Below are 14,656 nucleotides of genomic sequence, written 5' to 3'. Positions count from 1 at the left end.
TGTAAGTAACAGGAAAGGCATTGCTTTTTCTGGGCTCTCAGGAGAGCCTGCCTATATACTTGAGTAGTATAGTTATGTGGAGTTCAGAACTGGATTACCAGTTGTTTTGAATCATGAATTTTCTATTGTCAAAGCATGTTGCATTGAAAGTTCACATTTTCAACCCACTCAAAACAGTCTTACCAGTTACTCTCTAGTATGCACTAAACTCATTCTTTCATGCATGTATAAAAATATGATTAGGCTTTACAGACCCAAAACAAAGAATCTTAAGCACTGACATTGCAAGCAGGGCCTTGGCTGATGTGATGGATAACGTTTTGACCAGCTTATTTTGCATTGTTATCATCCTTTTTTAATCTTGAAAGGTCAGCTGTCAGGAAGAGCTGAAGTTTATTGTCTTTTTTCCTCCCATCAGGTTTTTAGTTGGTAAAAAATTATGATTAATTTCAACTGCTGCTGTTTCAAATCTCACAAGAATGAATGCATGCATATACTTGTTCTCAGGTACAAGTCTACAGTGGTCTTGTCAATAGTAAGTAACAGATTTAAAAGAGGAATTTCAAACACAACCCCACTCTAATGCATAATCTTGCAGAGGAACCATTGGAATATCAGGCTGAACTCTTTAATTCTTACAGAATTCTCAGTACAGATGCTCATTTGAGTGCAGACTTAAATATCTACTCTAATTGAGGAGTTTCCACAGTCATATTCCAACATACAGAGGCTTTAACTGTTACAAGTCATTTATCAGTTAGCATCCAAATTGCTGTCAAAGGTAGAGAGCAGGAATTCATCCTATTTTGGCTGAAATAATGACTCTGGATGAAGATCCTGATTTGCTGCGGCTACTGATGATGTGCTTACCACAATATTTGATGGCCTCCTCTATCTAGTTTCTAGGTGTGTCTTTGTTGTTTCACTATATGAAAAAGTGAGACTGTCCAAAGCAAAGATATTAAATTAAACTAGTACAGTTTAATGCAGTAATGCATGCATGATCCCTTTATTTTGTGGGTTTATATATATATATATATATATATACACACACACATGCGCATATCTATTAATGATTTACTTATTTATTTTCTGTTGCCTGGGAGGCTGTTTCAGCTAAACGTGAGTAGTTACTTGCATTCCAAGAAGAGGGTAGTAACTAAGAGGATATACAAAGGAATATAATCGATAAATGTCCCATGTTGATGAGGAATTAAATGGTTGGCTTTCAGATAGAGAGGGGTTATCTTTTCTTTTTACAACTGCTATCACAAATATGGCTCTAAGCTTGAGACATCTTTGCCCACTACAGTACTATATGCAATAAACAGAGCAACTTACATTTATCAGCATGTAAGTGATGATCACCGAAAGCAGTTCTGTTCTGCTCTCATCTATTTCTGTTAGCACAGCAGCTAGGAAAAACAATGAGTGTACAAGTCAATTTATAAAACCTAATCTTCTTCTGAAACAAAATATGGAAAAAATCAAGACAATCATTCATTCCTAGCTCATCCATGTAGCATAATCATTTTTATATGATCTTTATTTGCATACATGGCATATTCTGTGAACCTGAGCTTTCATTCATTAATAATTTGTACAGTCATTTCCGTAAAAGCAAGTATTAAACTTTCTGAACTGGGCAGTATTTCACACAGGTAGAAATCCTGGTACAAGCTACAAGCAACAAAAACCCCAGACCCTAATTATCCATTTAGAGCCTTTTTTTCCTTTGTACCCCTTAAACATGAGTCACTCTTGGCAGGAACAATCAGACCTTCACATGCACACAAATGGTATTCTGTTTTGACTGGCAATGCTTCAGTGAATGATTTATATATTAACAAAGAGTCAACATCAACCTGATTTGGGATCTGGAGCACTGGACTGGTCACTGGAGATTCTGGCACTGATGATTCTCAATTTTTCAATGTTCACTGTAGCAGCATTAGCATTGGTACTTTAAATAAGTTTACTTATTTCTGTCTTTCAAACTGTTGCCTTTAAAATGGGGGAAAAACTAAGTCAAATTAACAGAAAAATCTTTCTGTTCACTTTCTACATGGTTAAAACATGAGACTCACTATTGATCTTGGAACCAACAGAAGACCAATTTACGTTATTTACATTATAATTCTAAATTAAGGATGTAGGTGAATTGTAATAGGTAGTTCATAGCTTTATGCTTCATATCTATGCAGACATGAATCTCACTTTGGAATAAAAGGTTTTCTGGAAAAAAAAAAAAAAAAAGCCTACATATTTGAGGACCAAATCAAAACAGTAATGAAGGGACTTTTGGGATTATTTTTTTATCTGCTACACAAGACACTTCGTATTATATTATTGAAAAGTAAAAACTTTACATAACATCTTTGATAGCATCTGTAACTTCTTATTATTTTTTTCATTAGTGCCTGAGCTGAAACTTTTATAGTCTCTGTATAAAATTTCAGCTCTTGTTTGAGTGAGTTGTTCGAGCAATATATTACGTATGTTGACGTTCAAATAGTAAGAACAGCAACAAATAGATGATAGCTTAACTAAGGACAGCATCTAATAGATCAAATATTTAGATCTACAAAAATATTTCACAACACTGAGCACTATAGCACCTACTTTTTAGGCACTTTTTTTGTATCAATACACTAATAACACTGAAGTCACATGTGTTAAAGTAGTTATCTAAGCATAACAATCACCAAAATCATAGTCAGTAGAAGGAAATAACATACATCAGGAGCTGTATGTGTGGAATACTCATGAGTAGGTAAAAAAAAAAAAAAAAAAAAAAAAAAAGCAAACAAAAAAAACCACCACATTTTCTGCTCCCTGTCTGAATGTAATTGAACTTCCAGCTTTCAATAGTCAGCTGTAAGGAAATCTAACGCAGAAGCTGTTGTAGAAGATGATACATTCTGCATGTACTATTTATGTATTGTGTAATGGCAAGAACCCTTGGGTGAGAGAGGTACAAATTGCCAAACACTTAATACAGAAGAGCAAACAATTATATTGAAACTTGGGTTTCTCAAGCTCCTTTACTGGTGCTATTTATATTTAATGAAATGATGAATAATATGAATTACAGACACGTGCTCTGCTTTGAGAACCTTGGAAACTTGCAAGATTTGGAGCAATCACCTGAGCTGTGAGTTGGTAACGTCCGGCAGGCAAAGCAGTATTTCCTCTGTCCTGAGAAAATACTTTTCCTGTGCTATCACAGGAAAATCCTGTTTCATCCTTCTGGTGCAGAGACCAGTCTATTTAATGCTACACCTAAGTGCAACTGTCCTTCATATCTGTATTTTCTTTATTTTGGTGTTCTAGTCCTTCAACTGTCTACACAGTTTACATATTGGCCGAAATCCTGAGATTCTCCCTTACACATTGTTAGTTCCTTTTGTGACAGGTATAGAAGAGCTGATGTGAACTTGCTGATGTGAACTTGAGTGCCCTAGAGAACATAGATTTAATCCAGAATTTAATCCATCCAAAGAAGACATACGGGGTAGATAAAACTTGTTTTCCCTATCTAATTCAAAACTAAGGGATGCAGATATGTGCTTCTTCCACAGTTAGTATTGGTGGAGCTGATAAGACCTCTAAGAGCTAGCTCTGGAGAAGAAAAAGACTTATTTAAAAGGTTACCCAAAAAAAAACAGATCCAAAGGTATGTCACATCAGCCTAGAATGTCAACTAAACAAATTTAATACTGGAAATGAAAAAATGTCTATACTATCCAAGCAAATACTATACCAATTTCTCAATGCTAATGAAGATTTGAGTCACTAAATTCACATGATGGAGCTCTGTACTAGACCTTGTTTAGATATGGAGGAGATGTAGTCATCTAACTTAATAACCCTTATATCTCCAATGGGCATATATAAGACCACTGAGAAATCCCTGGCTCCTGGGGAAGAAAGAGGTGGTGTTTAACTCGCTTTAACTAACAATTTCCTGACATCAGGGAAAAATAAGTAAGAATTCTGTTATTTACATGTCCTACAATATGTGATGAAATTGAAGAGAAGTACATATGCTCTCTCAATATCTTAATTTCAGTAAGTAATTGCTACATGAAAGCTCAGTGTCACAAGCTTTGTTTTTTTTTTTTTTTTTTCAAATAGAAGTAATTTCCCATATCAATTGATTGTAATTTTTACAGACACGCTGAACTGCTCATTGGCATTGACCAAGAAGATGCATCCAAAATTGTACAAGTATATCAAGATATGGTATTTTTGCAAATGAAGAAAAATAAATCATATATTTTTTTTCCCAACATGGATAGAGAATTCTTTGTGAGAGCTCTCTGAAAATGTAGATTTCCCAATTAGTCTAGTGTGAACTGAAGCTAATATTTTTCAGAGCATCAGTGATCCCCTTGACTTTACAACTCCAGTTGATTTCAAAACTATAGCAGGCCCTTGGCTTTCTCACCTATAGTGCAAATCTGGCCTGCACATTTGGCCTAGGACTGGCTGTTCTGGACATTCCATCTGTCCCATCTATGACACCAGTCAGTATACCATCTGCGGGAAATTGTGGCTTTGATATTCTAGGTGCTAGGACATCTCAACTAGATAATCAAAGCAGGATTGCTTCATTGAAGATGGCAATAAAATAAAATAAAATAAATAAAATATCCTATAAAGTTCTATCTGGGCATTTGAAACCAGTTCTGTCAAAAGCATGTTATTACCTTTTAATATTGTTATTAAATGGAAAAAAAGGGTGCAATGGGAGCAAGAGATTTGCCAAATATCACTTCACCAGCCAGAGTCAGAGCCCTTAGTAGTATACTAGTAAAGGAAAGTGTTTTGCTTTGTAAGATTGATGTCTTAATACTAGGAGTTGTCTACCATATTACTACTACTACTCTTCACAAAGCATAAATTCTTCATAACTTAATCATCAAGCTCTAAAGTTATCTTATGGAAATAACAGATCTCAGAAAACTGTAAAATTATCCTTCTAATTATTATTCACATTTCCTCCTCACAGGGGCTGTGGACCTTTAGGAAGTGTAGCTATCTGTAATCGCTATAAAAATCTACATTTAGTGTCTCCACATTGGACAGGTTGTGACATTTCAGTGTGTAAGATGGCTATGCTGATTGACAGTGATGTTTTGATCCTAGAAATCAATCTGTGTTACAAAAGTTAAAATGAGTATAGTCTATTGTCTATGACTCTATTTTAGGTTATAGGTTGTTTAAAAAATAATAATAATAATAATAATAATAATCTGATCCCCACATTGAGAAAAAGGTTTTCTTTGCCACTGTTTTTTTTCTTTCATTTTTTTAGTATTTCCAGATCTACATATTGTTTTGCCAGTACAGCAGAAGACTCAAATACTGTTGCAGTCTTTGAAGTAGTCTGGTAAATGTAGGAGTAAAGGATGGAAAAGGGATGGCATTACCTGGAAGAGAAGTATTTTGTAGTAAATCATTTTTATAACTTTTTATTCCAGTTAGCTCAATATTATATCTGAGCCACCACTGAAATGATAAAAGCCGCAATCATAAATTTGCAAAAGAAGTTGAATGTTTCCAGGGTGAAAACTAATTCAACATCTGTTTGTCTTGGTCTAAGACTGAAGAAGGTAACAGAACTCTGAGCATAAATAGCAAGAATTCTTAGGGTCTTAAATCATTTTTTTGCTCCTTTTAGCAAAGGTAACTGAAAGGACTATGGTTTTGTTTGTTTGTTTCCTTTTCAAACTAGAAATAAGTGAAATAAGAGTCTAAGAGTTGACGCATTTTATCAAAGGATTAGTAATTTTTATGGGGGATGTTTCTTATGCCTTAAAGGTAGCTAGTGGAAAGAATTGTGGAGGTGTTTCTGTAAGCATCAGAATTCTCCCACAAGGTTATTTAAAGCCATTTGTATATTTTAAAAGGGTAACAGGGTAACAGTGTTAGCCCCAGTGTCATACATAGCTAGACTCTCTCTGTAGCTTTAGCTGGTTGTGATTTTTTTTTTTTTTTTTAACATCTTGCCCTAAAATGTGCTTTAGAAGAGCTAGAGGAATAACTGTTTTCCACCTTACATCAGACTTTATTTCACTTGAGGGTAAACTGAATCTTGAATGTTTATAAAGTGTTTAGGAATCTTTCAGGGTGAAATATGTTATGTCAATGTAAAATGGAGTGAGACTCTGAAACTCTGCCTCATAAGGTCAAAGAAAACGTTTTAGAAACTGAACAGCAACAGAAATCTTTGGGAATTTTTTTCTGAGCACTAGACATCTGCGACATGAAATCAGAAATGGTTCGTAAAATTAAGTACAGAATTTCTTTAATGGTGTTTGGTGTTCTCAATGGTTACCAATTCAATGTTAACTATCTCATGCAGTTCAATGGAAACCCGTTCACTGAGCTGACCCTGCATCACCTTAATGACTTTTTTTTCTATTTGTTTTTTGTTTTTAATTTTAGTAAGGAGTAGAGAAAAACTTAGATTGTTATCAATGAGGTGCCTTAATGGTAAGGAAAAAAAAAAGTGGATTCCACGTTTATAATTTTTTTTTTTTTTCTTAAGGTAATGTAAACTTACAGCCACAGTGTCAGTGAAAACCAAGTGCACAGTGTTTCTCAGATCTTTCTTAAAAAATTCTACTCCATTGGTTAGTTGTTCTACTTCTTATTATTAGATCTTTCTTTAAGTTTTTGCTTTCTCAGTTCAATAGGTTTCTTCTGTAAACTTCTTCACATTTTTTTTTTTTTTTTTTTTTGTTACCAAGAATATTTCAAATGTTTGCAACCAGAAAACTTGTGTGTAAATATTTGTGTAGACTCTTGAAAGATCAAATGTAACTTGCAAGGGAGGACTAACGTGACTCAAATTTGTGTTAACCCAAAGAAAATCTTACAGGGATTGCTTATTGTACTTGCATGTAACTGATATCAGAGTATCCAGAAGAAAAATATCAATTTTTCTTTTGAAACTAACCAACAGCAAGATCACATTATCTGGAAAACAAAAGTCATCTTTCAAATTAAACAGGAAAAATCTATAGTTACTAATGTTTGGTAACGCTGCTTATGTGCCACACAAGAAAGTGTAATGTCTTTTGTGATGCCTGTGCAATGTATCAATGCACCAAGCAACTTGGTTTTCCACAGTTCTCTGTTTGGATTGGCTTTGTCTAGCAATATATTCTTGAGGTTTGAGTACAAAAAGAAGAGTAGTAGGATTATTATGTGCTTTTCAAGATAAGTGCATCACCCCAAAGAGTTGATTTTGCTATTTCCAAATGTGAAAGGGCTGAGAAGATGCCTCCTGGCAACTAGAGGTATTTGTAGCTTGTCTTGGAATAAGTCCAATTCCAATCAATCCTTAGTTTTCTACAGCTCTACTGAGAAACAACTCCTTACTTGGATGCCTCTGAAAAACACTTAAAGGATTCAGTAGTTCATCTCTTAAACAGAAGAGACTACACAAGAAGTCTGTTTTCATTAGGTTTGATAACTTCTAGCTTGGTTTAAAGTATGTGTGTGTGTGAGCATATCAACCATTTCATAATCTAACCTATATGTGTCTTGTCAGATTTTTATTTATATTTATTTTTTAATGTTATCTCTTTTGGAGTTGTTGAATATTTTGCAATATACATCTGCTTCTCTGGGTTTTGTTATTCTGACATAATACAAATGTTGCAAGCTGCAAGATATGGGATGAGCCCTACTTCTCCAAGTGTTTGAATGAAATTCAGTGAGTATGCAAAAGTACTTTTTGATGATAGCTGGGACTTCCTATCATGTGGTAAATAAGAAAAAAAATAAATAAAAAAAAAAATCCCTAACCTAAGTGAGTGGTGATTCCAGTTCCCACTAGCTCTTTCACAGTTCAAGTAATATATGTGACTTTCTTATAAAGCTTATTGAAGATGGAGGAATTGTATTCTATTTCTAGGACAAGGGCTTTGAAGTTGATTTCTTATTGCTTTTAGGAAATTGAAGCTATGAATAGCTATAATGTGAAAATTCAAATACTGGAGTCTTGTGTTGTCATCACCTAAAGCCACAATAAATTGTTAATTTTCATCTAAATTCCCCTAAGAGATTTCCTAAGCAATTTCCTGGCAAGACTAGCCATGCTTCTATTCCAGTCCAGTGCAGTATGGGAAGCGCTCTTAGGCAAGAACTTTCTTATTCCTGGAAAGAACGGAATCAAAATTCAAAATCTAACGGTCACTCACTGAGGCGATTTGGCCATGAGAGGGGTTTCCTACCCCAGCCCGTGGCTGACCAGGCTTGGGAGCAGCACCCGTTGCTGCCCTCGCGCACAAAGGTAGCCCCCAGGGAGCGCCAGCGCCTCAGAGCGCGGCAAACAGGGGGGCAGCAGGGTCGTGGCACGGCCCCTTTGCACGAAGGGCAGAAAATGGCTGCTCAGTTCTCGTAGTGACGAGGAGCAGGCTGATACTGAGGACAAAATGGCGTCTACCCGCCGCACCTGCAGGGCTGAGGGCAAAACCCAGACGGAGGGGCTGCGACCGCCCATGGCAGATGCCTGCACGCTGACAGAGCCCCTGAGGACCGAAAGAGTTTCCCAGACCCTCAGCTGAGGGGAACTGTGGAGTCTGGAAGTCCCCCTAGAGCCCAAAGGCAGAATTGGGTGTCCTGGGTGCAGGTGTGCCCAGCTGGATGAGTTTTTGAGCAAGCTGCTGTCTGTGAGAGGAGCTAAACAGGCTGCAAAGCATCTCAGAGCCTGAGCAAGAGATTGTTGTGTGGTATGTTGGTCAGCCTGTGCCTGGGATGGCACAGGGTGACCAACAGCCCTACCTTAAGTCCTCAAAAGGGACTGGTAAGGGAACCTCTGACCCTGAATTGGCACAATTGATGGACTTGCAAGACAAAGGAAGCTGGGCCCTTGTCTGCTTGGATCAGAAGGAGGAATCTCCCCTTTGCCCCCAAAATGCCCCTACACTGTAGATACGATGTTCTGGAGCTCAAAAAAGGAGAGGATAATAATAACAAGAATGGTAATGGTCAAGCCCCAGGAAAGTGCAGCAGTATAAAAGTGGACCAGCAAACCACATGTGTAAGAACAAGCACCACACACACACACACACACACAAAAAAAAAAAAAAAAAAAAAGGCACGGAGGGTGTTGGCAGTTGGAGATTCTTCTCTGAGAGGCATTGAAGCGCCTGTTTGCTGCAAAGACAATCTCTTGAGAGGTTTGCTGCCTGCTCAGGGCCTGCATTTGCGACATCACAAAGAGGCTATCAAGCTTGGTTAAACCACATGACTAACACCCATTCCTATTTGAATTTCAAGTAGGGACAAAGGAGGTTGCAACAAGGAAACTACGGAACAGCAAAAGGGGCTCTATGTCTCTTGGAAAAATGTTGAAGGGAGCGCAAGTAGTGTTCTCCTCAATTCTCAAGACTCAAAAGAACCAGTGGCTTCCAATACTCTAGAAAACAACAGGGGGGCACCTGTGAATCATTCCATAATAATTGGGAATGACTCCTCTGTGGCCCGTAGCCCAGCTGAAGTGCCTCCACTGTAATGCAGCATGGGGAATAAGCAGGAGGAGTTGGAAGCCCTGGAGCAATTAGAAAGCTACAATCTAACTGCTAACACAGAGACATAGTAGGACGAATCACACAACTGGAATGCTGGAATGGAGGGCTACAAGCTTTACAGAAGAGAGAGGCAGGGAAGGAAGGGTGGGGATGTTGATCTCTATGTTAAGAAGTGGATAGATTGTGAAGAGTTGCTGCTGAGAAATGACCACAAGCAGGTTGAGAGCCTGTGGGTAAAAATTACACATCAGACCAATAAATGCCACCTTGTTGTTAGGGTCTAGTACAGGCCGCCCGATCAAGGGGAGCCTGTTAATGAAGCCTTGCTCCAACTACAAGAAGCATTGCACTCACAGGCACTCGTCCTGTTGGGGGATTTCAACAACCCGGATGTCTGCTGGGAAAGCTACATGGCAGGAAGTAAGCAATCCAGGAGACTCCTGGAGTGCATTGAAGACAATTTTCTCATCCATGTATTAGACAAACCAACCAGAGGAGAAGCGTTTCTGGACCTGGTGTTCACCAATGTGGATGACCTCATTAAAGAGGTTAAGATTGGAGGCAGTCTGGGTTGCAGTGATCATGCCCTGGCTAAGTTTGTGATCTCAAGAGATGTGGGCCTGGCAAAGAGCCAGGACCCTCAATTTTAGAAGAGCAAACATCCAGTTGTTCAAGGAATTAGTGAATGAGATTCCATGGAACGCTGTCCTTAGGGACAGAGGATCTGATCAGAGCTGGCAACTCTTTGAGGATATTTTCCTTAGAGCGTAAGAGCTCTCCATCCCCATGTGCAATAAATCAAGCAGAGAAGGCAGGAAACCGGTATGGCTGAGCAATAACCTCCTGGTCAAACTTAGGCAAAAGAAGGAACTGCACAGGCAGTGGAAACAGGGCTGTGTGCCCTGGGAAGAGTACAGAAATGCTGTCTAGACATGCAGGGGTAGGATCAGGAAAGCCAAGGCACTGACAGATCTAAACTTGGTGAGGGATGCAAAAAAGTACAAGAAGGGATTCTACAGGTACATTTATCCAGAAAAGAAAGACTAAGGAGAGTGTACAGTCTCTGAAAAATGTAGCTGGAGGACTGATAACAACAGACGTGGGGAAAGCTGAGGTACTTAACTTTTTTGCCTCAGTCTTCACTGGCAGTCAGGCTTCCCACATCTATCGAGTGTCTGAACCTCTAGGTGGGGGCCGGGGGAGCAGAGTCCTTCCCACTGTAAGCAAAGAGCAGGTTTGGGACTACCTGATGCAACTGAGCAGCTACAAGTCTATGGGGCCTGATGACATCCATCCCAGGGTCCTGAGGGAACTGGCTGATGTAGCTGCCAAGCCACTCTCAATCATATTTGGAAAGTCATGGCAGTCAGGCGAACTCCCTGGTGACTGTATAAAAGGGAAACAACATTCCAATTTTTAAAAAGGGGAGAAAGAAAGACCTGGAGAACTACAGACCAGTGAGCCTCATCTCTGTGCCTGGCAAGATCATGGAACAGATCCTCTTAGGAGCAGTGTTAAGGCACATGCAAGACCAGGAGGTGATCTGAGACAGCCAGCATGGCTTCACCAAGGGCAAATCATACCTGACCAGTGTGATGGCCTTCTATGACTGAGTGACTGCATCAGTTGACAAGGGAAGACCAACTGATGTCATCTACATGGACTTCTGTAAGGCTTTTGACGTGGTCCCACATGACATCCTGATTTCTAAATTGGAGCAATATGGATTTGAAGGGTGGACCATTTGGTGGGACCATAAGGAGTTGGCGTGATGGACACACCCAGAGAGTATTGGTCAATGGTTCTATGTCCAGGTGGAGGCCAGTGATGAGCGGTGTCCCTCAGGAGCTGTCTTGGGACCTTTGCTTTTCAATATCTTCATCTATGACATAGATGATGGGATTGAGCGCACTCTCAGCAAGTTTGCAGAGGACACCAAGCTGAGTGGTACAATTGATACAACAGAAGGAAGGGATACCATCCGAAGGGACCAGGTAAGCTTGAGAAGTGGGCCTACGTGAAACGAATGAGGTTCGACAAGTCCAAGTGCAGGGTGCTGCACCTGGGTCAGAGGAATCCCAGGCATAAGCACAGACTGGGAGAAGAATTCATAGAGAGCTGCCCTGTGGAGAGGGATTTGGGGGTTCTAGTGGATGAGAAGCTCGACATGAGCCAGCAGTGTGCACTTGCAGCCCAGAAGGCCAACAGTATTCTGGGCTGCATCAAGAGAATTGTGGCCAGCAGGTCAAGGTTGTTGATTGTCCCCCCTAATCTGCCCTCATGAGGCCCCACTTGGAGTACCTCATCCAGATCTGGGGCCCTACACACAAGAAAGATGTGGACCTGTTAGAACAGGTCAAGGGGAGGGCCACAAAGGTGATCAGAGGGCTGAAGCACTTCTCCTATGAAGAAATGCTGATAAAGCTGGGGATGTTCAGCTTGGAGAGGAGAAGGCTCTGTGGAGTGGCCTTTCAATACTTACAGGGTTCTTATAAAAAGGATGGAGAGGGACTATTTACTTGTATAGATGATAGTACAAGAGGGAATGATTTTAAACTGAAAGAGGGGAGATTTAGGGGAGATGTTAGGAAGAAATTCTTCACTCAGAGTGTGATGAGGCACTGGAACAGGTTGCCCAGAGAGGTTGTGGATGCCCCGTCCCTGGAGGTGTTCAAGGACAGGCTGGATGGGGCCCTGGCAAACCTAATCTAGTGGGTGGCATCCCTACCTATGGCAGGGGGGTTGGAAATAGATGAACTTTAAGGTCCCTTCCAACCCAAGACATTCTATGGGTCTATGAAAATTTGGATTAAACCAATATAATTTCAAGATTATTTAGAATACTTACAGCTACAGACACGTTTTTCAAATCAGTTATGATATACATTAATGAAAATTTGAAAAGCATCTTAATTTGGAGAGAGAGGGAGAAAGAAAATAAGTGTTTCTCTTTGAAAGAAATCAAAAAGTTGTAAAAGAATACTTCTCTATGTCACTCTGTTGTTGGGTTCAAGGCTGGCTGAATATTAGCTGCAGCCTACTTGTTTCATCTTGCTGTTGTTCTAAAATTAAGGACTAGGCTCATAAAATAAGAGAGTAATTGGTTAGTCCTCTTCTCTTGCATGCTAATAAGAAAATTGTGTGAAAATGAATGAAATCCAGAGCAAACACCAAGCATAAAAGAAACAACTCAAAAGCATTATGGAAAAATGCACTAAATAGGTCATATTCAGCAAATTTTAAAAGGAATTGTCTAATAGCTCTCAAAGTCTACTTGCTAATGGAGGATCATTGCTGATGGGATGTTTCTATTTAAATTTCTCAGAGGTGTCTTTTTAGCTTAATTGTACTTTTTTTTTTTTTTGTCTTATAAGTGATCTGAAGGAAAAAATATAATCACTCCTGAAAGGGACTTATACATTTGGATCATATGCTGACAGATTACAATTACCACCTGTTAGGTTAATTGTTCAGTTATTCTCATTTTATTGAGACTAGAATCTTAGTGAAAATGAATAGCATTTGTCTGTCTGTAAGGTCTTGTTTAATCCTAGTGGTTTCTCCATAGGAAAACATGTACAAAGGGAAAAAAGGATTGACTACAGATACTGGGTACTGAAAAACCAGAAGTCTTTCATTTGAGAATTCTGATAACTTAATAGTAATTCCAAAGTCTTAGATTTTCTTCAAATTTGAATTTTCTTCAAAATGCTAATAAAATCAGTACTGGGATTTGGCCAGTTCTAGAAAGGAGCATGATACATAGAAGTGCCTGGACAGTAAAGACAAGACCGTGTAGGGCTGTTACATATTTTATTCTTTTCTTCAATTATTAATGGACTAGTTGATACTTCATCAGTTCTAATTTGCATATCTGGATCTTACAGATCTTACACCCTTAACCTCTGTGGGCTTCAAAGAAAACAGACAAGTTTGTTTTAGTGAGGTGCAGCACTTGAATTCAGTTTAAAAAAAAATAAAAATTAAAGTTGAACATTTCTACAATGCATTCAGTATACAATTTAGCATCTAGCTAATTGAGTGTCTTAATGGAGTCTCAGAAGATTTTTTTTTGTTATTCTTTCCTACTAAACACCTCATGAATTATTAAACTAACAGATCAAAATGCACAATTTCACTTCAGTTAACTCCCAAACAAAGGTAATGTTTCATATTCAGATTTTAAGTAATTTAATTTTATCTATTTCTTGAATATCTAAGCAGATGTTTTACAGAGGTTGTGTATCTGTCTTTCTCAAACTTACATTTTTATCCATCCAAAATCAATGTTTCATTGCTGGCATAAAATGTCATGTTGTGGGAACTGATTAAGGAATTCTTATTGCATGGAAATATTTTCAAGAGACCTACTACAGAATTCCCTCTGTACATAATGTGCTGAAACGCTGTGGTCAACAATAATCATTGCCATTTTTACTATTGAAACTAAAGTTAAGGATTTATATGTGGAGTTCAGCAGAGGTCAAATTTTCTCTTTTTTTTTTTTTTTTTTTAGTCAGTGCATGGCCTTTTTTTTTTTCCAAATTGTGACTTCAAGATATCTGTTTTTCACAGGAAAGAAATGAATGTTGGACGATGAGTTTAGATAGTTTTTGGCATGTCAAAAATATGAAGAAGCTCATTAATCTAGCACTGTTTGGTAGAAAATAATTGGAAAAGCTTTTTTTTTTTTAAAAAAAAATATATATATATATATATATTATTTATTTATGTATTTATTTTTCCCCAAATAACATGTATTTATTTGGAAGAATTTTGAAAAGCCCAGGGGAAAGAGGCTGTACTTTTAGCTGGAATATTACTTCACTTGAGTAAGTAGAAACAAGTGTCTGCCTTTGATAACTGTGCAGACATTAGACTCTGAATATTAAAGAGGGTTGGCAGCTACAGTATAAACTGGGGCACTTGCCATTTCTGGACAAATTGTGTCATTCTTACTGGAAAGTCAGCTAGTAAATGCTCTAGCGTTTTGTCTGCTGTGTTTCATCTTTGACAAAACAGAAGATGAAGAATAAATGAACTGAATTGGGAATTCTTTAAACTAGTTATTTTCAAGAGATGAGTTTCCAATTTTGCTTTAAATGTGC

The sequence above is a fragment of the Aythya fuligula genome, chromosome 5, assembly GCF_009819795.1.
Source record: "Aythya fuligula isolate bAytFul2 chromosome 5, bAytFul2.pri, whole genome shotgun sequence".
Classification (NCBI taxonomy): domain Eukaryota; kingdom Metazoa; phylum Chordata; class Aves; order Anseriformes; family Anatidae; genus Aythya; species Aythya fuligula.
This window is presented reverse-complemented; position numbering follows the sequence as displayed.